Genomic DNA, 16,398 nt, shown 5'->3' with positions numbered 1-16,398 from the left:
GAAAACGTATAATAGTAAAGTGGGATCTGGTGATCAGGAAATTTTGTGTATGCGGTGCCTAAACAAGCTGGAAAGAGGTAGGTAGTGCCGGGTGCGGTATATAACAGAAGTAGTGCCCTGGGCGTGCAGGTGGAAAAACGTTGCACGTGTTTTTAGGGCAAGTATACCAAGTAAGTACAAAGCCCTAGAATGAATCAACAGGATTATTGTGTAACCAGCTCCCGGGTTACCTTGCACGCAGAGGTGACAATCAGGGTCGGAAGAACATATATAATGAATGAGTAACGGGCCACGATATTGTAGCACACAAATACCGGTAGCATGAAGAGCCTTAAACATTCTGGTACATAATACGAAGTATAGTTATTTCTTATGCTACATGGTAAAGGAAAACACATCTCTACGAAAACGAGGCCAAGTACAATATATGCCGAGATTTGAAAAAACCATCGCTTTTGTAAGTTGAATTTGAGATGTGACTAGAAACTTCATAATTACACCAATAGTCTTGTTAGGCAATTCAAAATAGTACACAGATGGAAAACATTTCATGGTACATTGTGATGAATAAGTCTAAAACATGATCCCGGTGCAGATACATGCGTGAAGGTGAGTATTGCGTACCGGCGCGAGGACAAATATAAAAAAGGACTACTAAAATATGGCTGAGGGGTCATGAAGCCAAGTGAAAATATATAAATACCTGTGAATGGCGTGATGAGTTAAATACTGTAGAGAAACCACAAAATTTGGGAGAGCAGAAGAATATCAATGAGTGTAGAAAAAATATGTCTACACTGAACTATTGGCAAGTGAGAAAAAGTGAGCTCACCTGGTAGAGTAGAGTAAAAGTATTGTACTTGGTAGTTAGCGTACTTGGTGTACCGGGATATGTTGACTTTAGAGGAACAGTCGGGTACGACTGCGGGTGGTGACCTATGGGTGAAAGAAGGAACGCCCGTACGTTAGAAAGTAGTAACGTCAGGGAGTGGGCAAAAAGGAAAAAACGGAAGTCTCCTCTCCTTACCTGTGATACAGGGTAGCGTTGTCGCTCCGTGAGCGGTGTAACTACGAGAGGCATTGTGCCTCCATGACTATGGAAATACTATTCCGTAGTGGTGTGCATGCGCCGTGACACCCGGAAGTGAGTGTGACCGACTAAAAGCTAGTGTGCTAACCGTAACGGGATCGTAAACGAGAGGGATCATGTTTGTACAGTTGTGGAGTCCCAAAGGGACACTAATGTAACACCTAGGCAAAAAAACCAGCGTGATTGCAATTTACATACATTATAGAACATGCAATGAACTTTGCGAGAAAATCATCTAAAATTGTAGTAAAGATCTGTTTTGGTGAAAAAAGAGTCATGATTGAATTAAGTGTAGAGAGTTAGATAGGGTAAGGTTATATTGATATTGAAGCAAGAGTATTCTTGAGAAAGCGCAAAAAGGGCAGATGCGCGTACTGCTCTGCGCAGATGTTAAGTGGCAGGATAACAGTAGACAGCTTGACCAGGGATTTCAGAATCTAAATCAGTTAGAAATATCAATGGTCTAGAAAGTATTGAAGCTCTGAGTCAAAGTTCTGACCGTATTTCACAGTGTGCAGACGCATAATCCAGGTTGCTTCTAGTCTGCGTAGACGGAGTTCTCTATTTCCTCCCTTGTTTAGACTAAGTTGGAAACTTGTTAAATGTTTGACCCACCCATCACCCGAACCTAATACCTTAACTGTTATAAATTGCTTTATGCCCCGGTTTTTTCTTTCCACTACACTGTTCCCTCCGGGGTGTGATGGACAAGAGTATCGCAAGCCAACCCCCATGCTGGCCATGGCCTCCTTATAAGCTAGAGAGCTGAAAGCAGGATCCTGGTCAGAATGGAACATGGCAATTGCGTATGTGCCGATAAAGACTTGCAGATCTTTTATAACAGTTTTGGTGTCAGTCGAGCGCTGGGGCCACATTTTTTAAGTGAGTTTTAGTCTTAATAATTAATAGGACGCTGGATGGCATGAAGACAGCATTATGCCTACCATGGCATTAATGCGCTTGATTCATTGCTGCAATCTCTGTCGCAGTCCGGGCAGTTCTTTACATATTTATAGTGGTGCAGGCTCATTCCCGGCCACCAGTATACTGATTGTAATTCAGTCAGAGATTCCTTCATCTGTTTGTGCCTTGGACCTTCACCCATGTGTGCGTCTGCTATTAATAACTTTCTCCGGTTCGTGTTTGGAATTACCCTATCCCCCACTTCAGGGATTCGAGCAAAAGGAACGGAGTTTGCATCGATTACGTATGCATAATTGAGTGGATAGTTCACGGGTAGTGCTGCACAGTCGCTTTTTACGGACGTTTTTACTGCCAGCATGGTTTCCCTGTCTATGTATTTTTCTGAACGCTTTTTTGTGGCTATGGAAGCCGGTTTAGTTGCTTCCGCTGTGGCTGTATTAGCCAATGAATTCCCTGCAACGTGAACGCCTTCACGTTGATGACTCAGAGAGTGTATCACGTGAGTCTTTTGTAGTTCTTTCTGTAAAAGAACTACCTATTTCCAAAGCATGTTGTGCTTGATTGTGGCACCTGTGTCATCTTTGTAATCATTTTGAACCCAGCTCTGTAACTTGTTATTGTAAGAGTTGACGCAAAAATGCGAATCGCACACGATTAGTGTCGGGAATTCACGTTCTGCATTTTCAAGCGCCATCTTTAAAGATCTGATTTCAGCTCGCTGAGCCGAACAGTTTCTCACTGATTCAGTTTTTGTTATTTTCGGTCTGAATTTACCGCACAGCCAGCGACCTTTAACAATCGCGCAGGCTGCATCGTAGGATTTGTTCTCTACGTTGAAATGCTGTACAAATCTATCTGTATAGATTATACAGGAGTATTGTTGGAGAGGCAGAATTTTGATTGGCAGAGGATATTCTTGTTCATAATTCAAATCATTTAGTTTTTTCAGTTGCGGGGCGAAATAGTATTTCACATCTTCCGCTCCTAGAGAATTTACACACTGTATCCATTTCGAATCCAGTGACTCTGTAGGCAGGTTTACTGGGCTGAATAGCACCTCGAAGGCGGATTCCGCTGCAAAGATATTGATCCTTTTGCCATGTGCTAGTTCTCCTTCATTCGCTAATGCAGTTTCTACTGCTTTCACAGTATTTTCTGTGAGACTGAATGTTTTTCTGCTTGTGTGTACAAGTGTGATTTGTAAGCAATTGGTACCGTTTCTCCCTCATTAGAGGTCAGGTACGTGAATCCGCATCTTCCTGGGATGAATTTGATTACAAGATTGCGTGTTTTGTCACGTGTATCTAATTTTGTTTCTGCTAACATGTCTGTTTGCAGTGATCTCAAAATTTCTGTGTGTTTTTGAGTCCAAGTGATTGGTTTAAAATCAGGTTTATTTAGTTCGTAGAGAGGGTTAACCCTCTCCGCATAATTTAGGATGTAAGTTCTTCCGAAATTCAGGAAGCCTAGAATCGATTGTAAGTTCTTCAGCGTTTTTGGTGCTTGGAGTACAGTGCACTTCTCTAAGAAGTTGTCCGCTAGGCTTTTTCCTTCACTTGATAATTCGTATCCTAAAAATAATACTGTCAGATGGGCAATTCGGGACTTTTTGAAGTTGAATTTGTAACCCTCTGCTGCGAACCCAAGTATTATGGTGTTCACTCTTTTCAAGTGAGTCTCCAATTCATCGTCTGTGAGATAGATATCATCTACATAAGATAATGCCTCATCATCATATATTTGTAGTAACTCTGTTACTCTGGCTGAAATAGTCCTGGGCTGTTCTTGAATCCTTGTGGGAGCCTACAGAAATTTTTCTGTGACCCCATTACTGAGAAAGCAGTCAAGTATCTGCTTTCTGGTGCAATATTTTGACAAAAGAAACCATTTGATATGTCTAATGTCGTTTTATATTTTTTGTTAACTATGTTATTCATTAATGCAGCACTATGCGAATTGTGTACTGCAAATGTTTTGCAACATGAGTTAAGGTGTCTGTAGTCCAAAACTAGACGATATGAATTGTCTGGTTTGGAGACAGGAAACAAAGGATTATTCATTTGAAAGGTGCATGTTTCAATCACCCCCTGGTATTCAAGTTGATTTAAAATCTCCCTGACTTGTTTTTTAGCTTCTTGCTTAGTGGGATACTGCCTTTGTACAGTTGGTTGACTTTTTAACTGGATTTTGTGAGGAGGAGAGTCCTCATTCCATCCTACATGATTTTTATATAATGCTGGTGCCTGGGCCACTGCCCATTTCCTTGCATATATATATTTAGTGTGAATCGGAATGTGATTCGAGAAGGCAGGCATAGTCATTTCTTCGCCACAAGGGCACTCCCTGACAAACTCCGATGGCCACATTTTTCAGCTAACAGAATGTCATAGCCTTTTGAGAGTTTATCCCAAAATAGACCCCTTATTTTCCTAGTCTTATCACCCTCTATACGCAGTGTTATTTCGTATATCTTATGGGGCTCGCTAACTCTGGTGTCGGCAGTTTCTACTTGAATGTATTCATTCGTGTCCACTGTCTCCAGATGACTCATCAGGATCTTGCGAGCTATACTGATTTCTGCTGCACTGTCTAGCATTGTCTGTGCCCACTCCCCGTTTTTCAACTGTGTCCTCAGTATTATCGGCAAGTTCGATTACTCTAATACTGGCTACCTTCTTTCTTGGAAATTGAGATTTTTTACTTTGAGCAGGTTCCTTATCTTTGGACTTGGTGTGCTCTCCTGGGTCTGACCGTCCTCTTCTTTCCGATTTCTGCGAAAAAGATCGAGAGGAACGTGTATCAATACTTTGATATCTATCAGGCTTCTTCAAATTATCCCTATTTCTAAGGTTATATCTTTTCTCAGAGGGCTCCCTCTGGGGAGACTGGTGTTCTCGAGTCCGAGTTCTTTCCCTCCGTCGAGGAGACGTTCCTCTGGACTGGAAAACTTTTTCTTTGGGAGTGGATTGTTTATTTCCATCCCAGCTCTTTTTAGGAGTGTTTGAATTATTTTTAATAAATAATTTTTCAGGATTTTCGAGCAGTTGGGGCTTTACTGGTTTTCCACCCAAGCTGTCTCTACCTAGTTCTTCATAACATTTTTCTATAATTCTGTCAAGCTCAATTGGTTGATCTGTTATATCTGTTTCTTTCAATTTCTGGCGGATCGTTTTATCCTCCATTGCCAATTGAACTAACTCTCTATATGCCTTTGTTAATTCTCTTATTTTTACTAGGAGTTCTTCACTTGACATTTTATCAATGTCTGGATGTGGTGTGTAGCTGGCTAGAACCGGCCACGTTGCTCCTGGTCTACCTAGTGGACCGAGCCTGGTAATATGATCATTACGTTTTAGGGCGCCTTTAAACCAGAGCAGGTGCTCTTGGTCTTTTAATGGGATTTCAATCTCCTCGAAAGGAGCGTACTCTTCCGGTGAATCCCCTATTTTGTAATAGTGCAACTCGTGTGTTGCAGCGTTTGCCACTGGAAATTTTATCCAAGAATAGAATACCTCTGTCTGCCGATATTCGGGTGCCTCTATCACGAAGACGACTGTGCCACCTTGTGTGGTCAGTCCATTTTCTATAAGTTTTGACGTTATAGTTTTTCTTATGTTGACCGGGATGATTATTGCACCCGGTTCATTAGTCCCTGTACCATCGGGACCCTGCTGAGTCACATTTACAGCGGCATCAACGGTTCTGTTTTCAGTGTCTGCAGAGCAGGTCTCCAAGGAGAAAAAGATTAGGTGCACAATATTTTGGAACACTGTATGCTTCAACGTTGAATAAACCAGAGCTTTACATAGGAATCTCATCCTACTAAGTTTGGGCGGATTTTAACCTTTCACCCACTCCATACGTCTATTGGAGTATTTACGGTAGAAAGGGGTCTGTGTGAAAAATGCACAACTGAGTTACTCTTACGTCTTGCGTTAGTTTTATCGCCTTACCAAACGTCGGCGCCATGTAGTGTAGTTCCTATTTTCACTATAGGCCCTGCGCATTGGAATAACATAAACAGTTGTATAGACGTAGAAGTGCGGTCTTCCAGGTCTCTACTGACTATGCTAAACTTAATTGGGTTTGTTACCAACTAGCTCAGAGGTCACTGGAAACTTTCTTGACTGAATAGGAAGTGATCAGCTTCCCTGGTACAGACAAGAAGGGATTCAGTTTTCCAACAACCGCATAAACATGACAACTTTGCTCCTTAGAATAAGAGTCAATCTCTAGAGTTGTGTGAAACAATAGACAGTTATTTTACTCAGTCAGTTGTGCAGATTACTTTCACCAAGATGCAGAGAATAGAGAGATGGGCGTTTTCAATAAAAGGTATTATTTATTGAACAGTCTTTCTTCTCATGCAAGAGAAATGAATTGCCACAATTGCAAGACTTGTTATTATAAAAAGTGCGTACAGTAAAATGAGGATTGCGAAATAGTACTGTAAAAGCATTGATATGGTTTCTTAGCCATACAATGGTTAAAATGAATAAAATATATACATTCATATATACATTAGGCTAACGTACTCAACTGGTGCTTCTAACTACGCCTACCCCAGTGTACCTGACCTAAGCATGGGCGGAAAATCCGTTCCGCTCGCAGATTTTGCGGATTTTCGGTAAATTCGCAATCCGCGAGATTCGTGAATTTCCCGCAAAATCATCAAATCCGCGAGCAGCGGATTTTTTGGCTTGCTCGCACTGTTTGCGTGAGTTCGCGGCTTCCCAGTTCAACTTCGCGCCCCGCGAATAAGCGCTAAATTGCAGAAATACGATCTTAGCAAAACTGAAACTACTTACCAGGTTCAAAAGTTCAAGCTCATCATTAGTAGCCATTTCCTGTAGTGCTTCCTGAGGGGCCCCTCCAGAGTTCAGTTGCCTACTTGCAACTATTATGTGACCCTGCTCTGACCCTCAGAATAGTTACACATATGCCACAAAGGTCCTGAATTACAGCTAAGGGAGACAAGCAGGAGCCAGGCTGGAAGTTCAAATCCAGTGACACATTAATCAGCCCCTAATTCATTATTGTCAGTTGGGGCAGGGCAGGTGTTGTAACTAATTTTGCAACAATGAAAGCACTTAGCAAGTGCAAACGATCACTAATCAGGAAGCACTAAGGAAGCAGGTGCCAGCTAAAAAAATATTCTGTGACACATTAATCAGCCCCAAATTAATTCAGGTCACTTGAGGCAGGGAAGGTGTGCTTTGCTTTGCCACAATAATGTACACTGGACAACCAGAGGGTGCTGTGATGAAACAGAGGGTGGCATGGGTGGGCCAGAGGGTGGCATGAGTAGTCAGAGAGGGGCAGTGGTGACAGAGAGTGGCAGTGATGAAGAAGAGTGTCCCAAACAGGCTGGACACGTAGAAACAACAAGTTCGCAAAACTTGCGACCCGACAGGTAAGTTCGCGTTTGCGAAATTGTACAAAACCCTCGCGAACTGGCAGAAACCCGCGCGAACACACAAAAAAAAATCCGCAAATTCGCGAGAATTCGCGGATTTTGCAGATTGCGAGTTTGCAAATCCGCAAAATTCGCGAACGCGAGATTCGCAAAATTCGCCCATGCTTAACCTGACCTAAGCCTAATACTTGGGAGGGAGTAAGTAAGTAGCAGTTTTAGTTACGTTGGTTTTGCCAAGGTTTGCTTCAAGAATTCTCTCTAAGGGTTTAGTCAACACCATACCTCTGAAATAGAATGTTGGAGGTCTGGTATCTCCTTCCAGGACTCGATATCCCAGTCACTCGCAAGAGTAGGCTGGAAACGCCGGAACTGGATTTTCTCAGCAAGAGAAAAGACAGCGTCTCTCTCAGCGCGTCAATGAGGAGGAGGGGCAGCGTCCGTGGGCAGCTTGCATCTGCTGGGCTCTGCAAGGGACAGCTGTTCTGCTCCTGTATTCACCACACCATCGCTATCATCGATGTCGTCATGGCAGCGTTTGCTTAAGGCAACGTTGGTAATATTTATACCGGAAAGGTGCCTTGTTTGACGTAAGTTTTTGGACATAAGACGTTAATAAAGATGTCACTAGGAAGTGATCGTCTCTCAGTGCTCATTAGAGTTCTATTACTAATCAAAACATAGCAAGCGGGGCTTTCCCAGGTTGCTGAGTTTTATCTTGTTGAAGAACTCGGAGTGTAATCTAGGAATCTAAGTCATCTGCTGTAATGAGCTGCAGAGGAAGAGATTCTGAAATGTGGCTCTGATCGTGTTAGGCCAGAGACGAGTTTCTGAAATATCGCTCTTGATCGTTTATGCCATCATAGGGGTATGAATGGATTATAGCCGTATAGGGGCATAAGGTCACAGTATTGATCGGGGTCCTAGATTAGAACACAACAGTTTTGTCAGACTGGCTTCTGGGTTGACCCAAATCTTTAGCCAAGCAACGAGAGGCCTGCACCCCACCCTCTCTTCTAGGTACTCACATCCTAATTCTTCATGTACGATCTGAGAGGGTACACTCTGGGGTACTTTGAGGAGCCTTCTCAAGTTTTTGTTTTCCTCCATCTGCAGTTTAGATACCTCCGCCATCCCCCATAATTCTGCCCCATATGCCACTTTGGCATAGCAAATGGAGTTGTATAGAGTCAGCATCTGTTCAGGAGACCATCGCCCCTATCTGCAGCCGAAATTCTTTATTGCTCCTGTGCTCGATACTAGCTTATTACAATGTTCCTCGATCAGTGGATTAAGATGTAAGCCCCAATCAAATAAAATTCCCAGGTAAGAAAAGGTCTGTACCTTCGCTATACTTGCTGTACCTACTTTATAATTAAAATGTTTTACATTTTTCCCCAGGTTTTCTGGCACCACCTCCATGACATATGATTTAGACAGGTTGGCTGATAAGTCTAAGCTACTCATAAAAGCTACAAATCCGTCTATCAGTTGTTGTAGTCCAAATGGTCTGCGAGCCAGCAAGACTGCGTCATCTGCGTAGAGCAAGACGGCAATTGGCCTGCTTCCCATTCTGGGTGAGTCCACTTTTAATCTCAATAGAAACTGTTCAAGGCCATTAATGTATTGGGAGAACAAAAAGGGGGCCACGATGCACCCCTGTCTGACCCCACTGGTACACCTGAAGGGCTCGGTGTTCTCTCCTTCCAGGTTGTACCTCACTTTGGCAGGTCTCTCAAAATCCTAATTTGGCCAATACCTACCCCTAAATTGGCCATTATAGTCCACAACTTCTCCCTATTTATACAATCGAAGGCTGCAGCTAGATCCATAAATTCCAAATAGACCTTTTCCTTATTGACTTCTGTATATTTAGTCACCAATAGGTATAAGTTTAAACATTGGTCAGTTGTGGATCTGCTTGCCCGAAAGCCATACTGGACATCAGTGAGAATGTGGTGTTCCTCTTCCCAGCTCATCAGGCGGTTCAAAATGGCCCTACCCAAAACTTTAGCTGTTACATCTATTAATGATATCAGGCGATAACACTGGGGGAATCCCTACTCCCCTTTTTAAAAATAGGCACTATTCTTGCCATTGACCATGAGCGGGGTAGCCCTGAGACTATGGCAGCATTCATCACTCTTGTTAGGACTAGGCCCCACAGTTCCAAATTACTCAGAAAGAGATCCAGCGGGATCCCATCTGCGCCTGGGGCCTTATTTCTAGTCAGGCCCTTGATACCCCCCGCAATTTACTCTAAAGTGAATTTGGGCACCCCTGACCCTGCCCCCTGTTCTCCTCATGCTCCTCAGTCTCTGTGGTCCCCCTGTTGTATAGTCCTCTGTGGTGTTCCACCTACTGTTCAGGAAGCACTTTAGATGCTATTTGTGGGTTATTATCATCTTGAAAACAGGGCCTTCTGACCATCGTCCAAATGGTGGAAAGATCTCTACTTTCAGCCGCTTCTCTGAGGTCTTCCCACATTTGTGTTTGGAGTTCGATTTTCCGGCGCCTTACTGCCTGTTTTTAAATTAGTCTGCAGTGCATGACCCTTTGCTTATCTCTTGGTATGTTTTTTAGAGCAATTTTTAGATTCTCTTGGGCTAGGGAACACCCTCTATCAAACCATTTGGGCTCGATGCTCTTCTTAGCCTGGCCCGTCATATGCAATAGACTGTCTACTAACCGCCCCATCTCTTTGAATGCCTCGACGGGCATGGTTCCATTAAACTCTGGTTTTAAACAAGCCTCTATTTGCTGTTTCCCCTCTCCCAAAAGTGATTTATAAAAACGTTTTCTATTAATCTTAGACCATTTTAAGTGCTGCCCATGATTAGTAGCCCTCACCCTGATATCTTCAGCCACCCTCCTGGTTGCCTTTGTAACACATGACACTGCCACCGTCACTGTTAGTCGGTTATGGTCACTTAAACTTCTACAGTCAATAGTGAAGCCCAAAATTCTCAGTTTTAGCAAACTGGATGCAGTATAAAATCAATATATGAGCTATGTCCTCCTCCTTTAAAGGTGGGGTTAACCTGTTTATAGGGTATAATGGGTAACAATTCCATTGTATGTTCCATATTATAGCTGTTCAATACCTTGCTTAGTACCCTTCCTTCAGCAGTATGATCAAAGTGGTCTCCCTCTTCTACATTACAGGTCGCCCATGCATTCGTAATTGGTATCAGATTCGAACACAAGTGACAGTTAAAATCCCATGCTATTAAAAACAGTGGGGCCGTGGGACCCTTTTCCCGCGCTCTCTGTGACCCCAATCTTTCCTCCAGCTCTCTGGCTCTACATCCTCACGCGTTATAAAAATGTACTAAGATTAAGTTAAGGTCCTTGCATTTAAACTGTACAGCAATCATGCAGTCCGAGTTCCAATTTAGGTTCTTCCAGATCCCATCCAGGGTCAGTTGTACCCATATAAGTAGGCTACCCTTTGCTCTCCCTGCCCTGGATCTAACTGCTGGGGTACCAAAAGATTTGAACTCGACCAGATTAAAATTAGATGGTTCCACTTCCCATGTTTTCTGTACACAGATTACCTTAAATCTATTAATATATTCTAACCAGTCTGCAGTTTGGATTTTGGCTGAAGACCTGCCACATTCCAGCACACTAATTTACAAATGCTCCAGTGCCCGCTATTAGGGGGTCTGGCGTTCAAGGGGAGCTCAGTAAGTGTTTTTGTAAGTGATGGGCTCACTTGGTGTAAATTGCCTTCTGCCCAATCACTCGTATTCTGGTGTACCCCATTTGGGGATTCCTCAATCAATCAATCAATCAAAGACATTTATAGAGCGCACTACATACCCGTAGGGTCTCAAGGCGCTGGGGGTGGGGGGGTGCCGCTATTGCTCGAACAGCCAGGTCTTCAGCTTCTTCCTGAACGAGAGGTGGTCTTGGGTCAGGCGCAGGTCGGTCGGGAGGGAGTTCCAGGTCTTGGCGGCCAGGTAGGAGAAGGACCTTCCTCCTGTAGTCGCTCTTCGGATGCGGGGGACGGTGGCGAGGGCGTGGTTGGCTGATCGGAGGTGGCGTTTGGGAGCGTAGAAGTTGATTCGGCTGTTGAGGTAGCTCGGGCCTTGGTCGTGTAGGGCTTTGTGTGCGTGGGTGAGGAGGCGGAAGGTGATTCTTTTGTTGACGGGGAGCCAGTGTAGGTCTCTCAGATGTCCGGAGATGTGGCTGGTTCGTGGGATGTCGAGGATGAGTCTGGCTGAGGCGTTCTGGATCCGCTGGAGTCTCTTCTGGAGCTTGGCGGTGGTACCGGCGTAGAGGGCGTTGCCGTAGTCCAGTCGGCTAGTGACGAGGGCCTGGGTGACGGTCTTCCTGGTCTCGGTGGGGATCCACCAGAAGATCTTCCGTAGCATGCGTAGGATGTTGAAGCACGCCGAGGAGACGTTGTTGACTTGCCTGGTCATGGAGAGGGAGGAGTCCAGGATGAAGCCCAGGTTGCGTGCATGGTCTGTCGGTTTGGGTGCGGTGCCCAGGGCGGGAGGCCACCAGGAGTCGTCCCAGGCGGAGGGTGAAGAGCCCAGGATGAGGACCTCCGTCTTGTCTGAGTTCAGTTTCAGGCGGCTGGTCGTCATCCACTCGGCTACCTCTTTCATCCCTTCGTGCAGGTTGGCTCTGGCGGCGGCGGGGTCGTTGGTCAGGGAGAGGATCAGCTGGGTGTCGTCGGCGTAGGAGATTATGCTGAGGTTGTGTTGGCGTGCGATGGCCGCGAGGGGGCTCATGTAGACGTTGAAGAGGGTGGAGCTCAGTGAGGATCCTTGAGGGACGCCGCAGATGACTTCGGTGGCCTCTGACTTGTACGGTGGTAGGCGGACTCTCTGTGTTCTTCCGTCGAGGAAGGAGATGATCCATTCCAGCGCCTTGTCCTGGATTCCGACGTTGCTGAGGCGCTGTACTAGGGTGCGGTGGCAGACAGTGTCGAATGCCGCGGAGAGGTCTAGGAGGATGAGGGCCGCTGTTTCTCCGTTGTCCATCAGGGCTTGGATGTCATCGGTGGCGGCGATGAGGGCGGTCTCGGTTCTGTGGTTGGCTCGGAAGCCAGACTGTGAGGGGTCGAGGGATCCATTCGTCTCGAGGAAGGCGGCCATCTGCTTGTTGACGGTCTTCTCAATGACTTTGGCTGGAAACGGGAGGAGCGAGATGGGGCGGTAATTCTTGAGTTCGGTGGGGTCCGCTGTGGGTTTCTTGAGTAGAGCGCTGAGTTCGGCGTGCTTCCAGCTCTCAGGGAAGGTGGCGGTGTCGAAGGATGTGTTGATGATGTCTCGTAGGTGGGGTGCGATGACAGCGTCGGCCTTGTTGAAGACGTGGTGAGGGCAGGGGTCGGTCGGCGATCCGGAGTGGATGGAGTTCATCGTGGAGGGTGGTGGTGGGGGGTGGTTGTTCGGTCGTGGTGTGAGTTGGTTGGTTGTTGAAGCTGTTGTGTATGTCCGCGATCTTGTTGTGGAAGTATGAGGCGAGGGAGTCACAGAGGTCTTGCGATGGGGTGATGTTGTTGTTTCCTGCGCTGGGGTTGGATAGCTCTTTCACGATGTTGAAGAGTTCCTTGCAGTTGTGTGCGTTGTTGTCCAGCCGGTCCTTGAATGCAGTTTTCTTGGCGGCGCGGATCAGCTGGTGGTGCTTCCGGGTGGCCAGCTTGAAGGTGGTCCTGTTGTCCGGTGTAAGTTCCCTTCTCCAGACTTTCTCGAGGGCTCGGCAGTTCTTCTTGGAGCTCTTGAGTTCGTCGGTGAACCATGGGGCTTTCTTGCTGCCGGGTCTGCTGGGCGGGGTCCTCAGCGGGGCGAGCTCGTCCGCGCAGTTGCTGATCCACTTCATGAGGTTGTCGGCGGCCTGGCTGGGGTTCGCTGAGCTGGCAGGAGGGTGCTGGCTCAAGGAGGTGGCGAGCTGGTCTGCTGTGATCTTGTTCCAGCTTCTGCGGGCAGCCTGTTGCTGGTGGGTCGTCGTTCTTTTGAAGGTGAAGTGGACGCAGCTGTGGTCCGTCCATTGAAGCTCTGTGGCGTGGCTGAAGTCGATGTCTGTGCTGGATGAGAAGACTGCGTCGAGTGTGTGTCCGGCGAGGTGGGTGGGGGTGGACACCAGCTGCTTGAGTCCAAGATTGGCGAGGTTGTCGAGCAGGGTGCTGGTGTTGCGGTCGTTGTTGTTCTCCAGGTGGAAGTTGATGTCCCCCAAGAGGATGTAGTCAGCGGAGGGGAGGGCATGCGGGCTGACGAAGTCGGCGATGTCCTCGCTGAATTGGGTGCGTGGTCCCGGAGGTCGGTAGATCAGGGTGCCTCTGAGGGTGGTGTTCGGGTCGGTGTGGATCTGGAAATGCAGGTGTTCGGCGGTGGTCAGGGTGTTGTCGGTGCTGGTCGTGAGACGGATGGTGTTCCTGTGGACGATGGCGATGCCTCCTCCCATCTGGTTGGCGGTGCGATCCCTCCGGGTGATCTTGTAGCCCTCTGGGATGGCCATGGCGATGTCGGGAGCTGAAGAGGCGTTCATCCAGGTCTCCGTGAGGAAGGCAACGTCAGGGGCTGTGGCGTCTAGGAGGTTCCAGAGTTCGATGGCGTGTCTGTGGACGGAGCGGGTGTTGAGCAGGATGCACTTGAGGTGGGTGCTGCTTGTATTCGACTTGGCGGGTGCTGGTGCGAGGCAGGTCCGGATGCAGGTGAACTTGCAGGCGCGGCAGCTGAAGGGTCCGTGGGTGCGTCGTGGTGTGGCTTGGTGGCATCCTGGGAATCGGCCGGTGTTGAGTGCGATGAGGGTGGCGGTGGTGTACGTCAGGCGGGTCGGTCGGGGTCTTCGTGGGCCAGGGGTCCTGGCACTGGGCGCGGTCCAGGCGCGGACGGGCGTAGACGGGCTTACCTTTGGCGCGCCTTCGGCGCACAATCGGCACGCCGCTGCGCGTGACTGCTGCGCGTTCGCACGGTCGCCATATAAGGCGAAGTGCGCGGGTGGGCGGAGCAGCTGGGAGGCGGGAGCGGGGAGGGAACAGAAGGAAAAAAGTGGCGGGGTCAGCGGTGGTGGCGGGAAGCGGGGAGCGGGGAGGGCGGCAACAGGTGGGAAAAAAGACAGTCAATACGGCGGAAACAACAACAATGAACACAAATACAGTTCAACAGGCAATACGGCGGAAAAACAATAATAAGCACAAATGAACACTAATACGAGCTGCACAGTGACCCGGGGGCACAGGGAGAGGAGCGCTGATCACGGACCACGCCGCTCGAAGGAGGGGGCGTGGTCATGAGCCGGCAGTCGGGCAGCGAGGAACAAGGAAGGGGGGGCACACGCAGCAGCTGGTGGCCGTGCGGCGCGGGGGTGTCCTAAAACTAGGACACCCCGCGCCGCATGGCCACCTCTACTTGTATTCCTGTTTCTGGCTCCCTTACCTTACCTGTTTTGTCTTTGCTTAGTCAATCTACTTCGCTCAGGTGTCTGCCCCAGCACAACCCCCTTCACTACCCAAACAACACTGCACTACCCTAAACCCTAAAACACTACTCCGGCACAACCACCTACACTACACAAACACCACTGCACTACGCTAAACCCTACATCTACCCCAGCACAACCCGTACATGATGCAAACACCACTACACTACCTTAAACCCTAAAGCACTACTCCAGCACCGCCCCTACACTACATAAACACCACTGCACTACCCTAAACCCTAAAACACTACCCCCTACACTACATAAACACCACTGCACTACCCTAAACCCTAAAACCCTACCTCCAGTACGACCCCCTACACTACACAAACACCATTGCACCACCATACACCTTAAATCTACCCCAGCATGACCCCCTACACTACCCAAACACCACTGCACTATACTAAACCCTAAACCACTACCCCAACACTACACAAACACCACTGCACTACCCTAGACCCTAAAACACTACCCCCAGCATGACCCTCTACACTACCCAAATACCACTGCGCTACCCTAAAACACTACCCCAGCGCAACCCCCTATATGATGAGGAATTTATGCAGTGCCTCGTTTCGCATCCTCCTTTTACAAACATGTCTGTTTGCAGTTTCATGGTTTCACTTTTAGCATAGTTTGTTTACATGCCTCTAGACTGAGGAAAAGTATTTCACTAGAGCAAATGTCTCATAATTGAGCCCCCATTCAGACCTATGAAAGTGCCTCAGTCCTTTTTCAAAGGTTTGTTATGGATATTTCTGCAGGCAGTTTGTGCAAATGTAGAAATTATTTGAACATGCTAAGCAGTAGCACAGTTGAACTCTGATAGATCGCTCGCCACTTAAACTAAAAGGCAGGTGTAAAAAGGGGTATGGCCTTGGACCACCTCTCTGCAACGCAGCTCTGTGGTGCTTACTAGAGGTACCTGGTGGGATAGTTGGACCCCAGGGACACTGAAGATTGAAAGGGACTTAATCCCCCAACTTAAAACGCACCACAGCCGCGTTTGCACAGTGGTGAAGGAAGGGAACTGGGCCTTAAGTGACATGTGTGCAAACACGCCCTGTGGCGCGTTTTAAGTTGGGGAATTAGTTCCTCTTCAATCTTGAGGGTCCCTGGGGGCCAACTAGCCCACCAGGTACCTCCAGTAAGAGCCAGAGGCCTTCGTTGTGGAGAGGTGGTCCAGGCCATGCCCCTTTTTACACCTCTCTGCAATGCAGCTCTGGGGCACTCACTGGGGGTACCTAGTGGGCTAGTTGGACCCTAGGGACCCTCAGGATTTAAGGGGACTCAATCTCCCAGCTTAAAATGGCCACAGAGCATGTTTACACAGTGGTGAAGGGAGGGGACAGGGCCTGAGGAGATGTTTGCAAACACGCCCTGTGGCGCCTTTTAAGTTGGGGAAATAATTCCCCTTCAATCATGAGGGCCCCTGGGTGGCAACTAGCCCACCAGGTGCTTCCAGTAAGCGCCACTGTGCTGCGTTGCAGAGAGGTGGTTGCGCTGTGCCCCTTTTTACACCTCTCTGCAACGC

This window comes from Lissotriton vulgaris, chromosome 4_1 (assembly GCF_964263255.1).
Source record: "Lissotriton vulgaris chromosome 4_1, aLisVul1.2, whole genome shotgun sequence".
Classification (NCBI taxonomy): Eukaryota; Metazoa; Chordata; class Amphibia; order Caudata; family Salamandridae; genus Lissotriton; species Lissotriton vulgaris.
The sequence above is the reverse complement of the archived record's forward strand: the minus strand, read 5'-3'. Positions refer to the sequence as shown.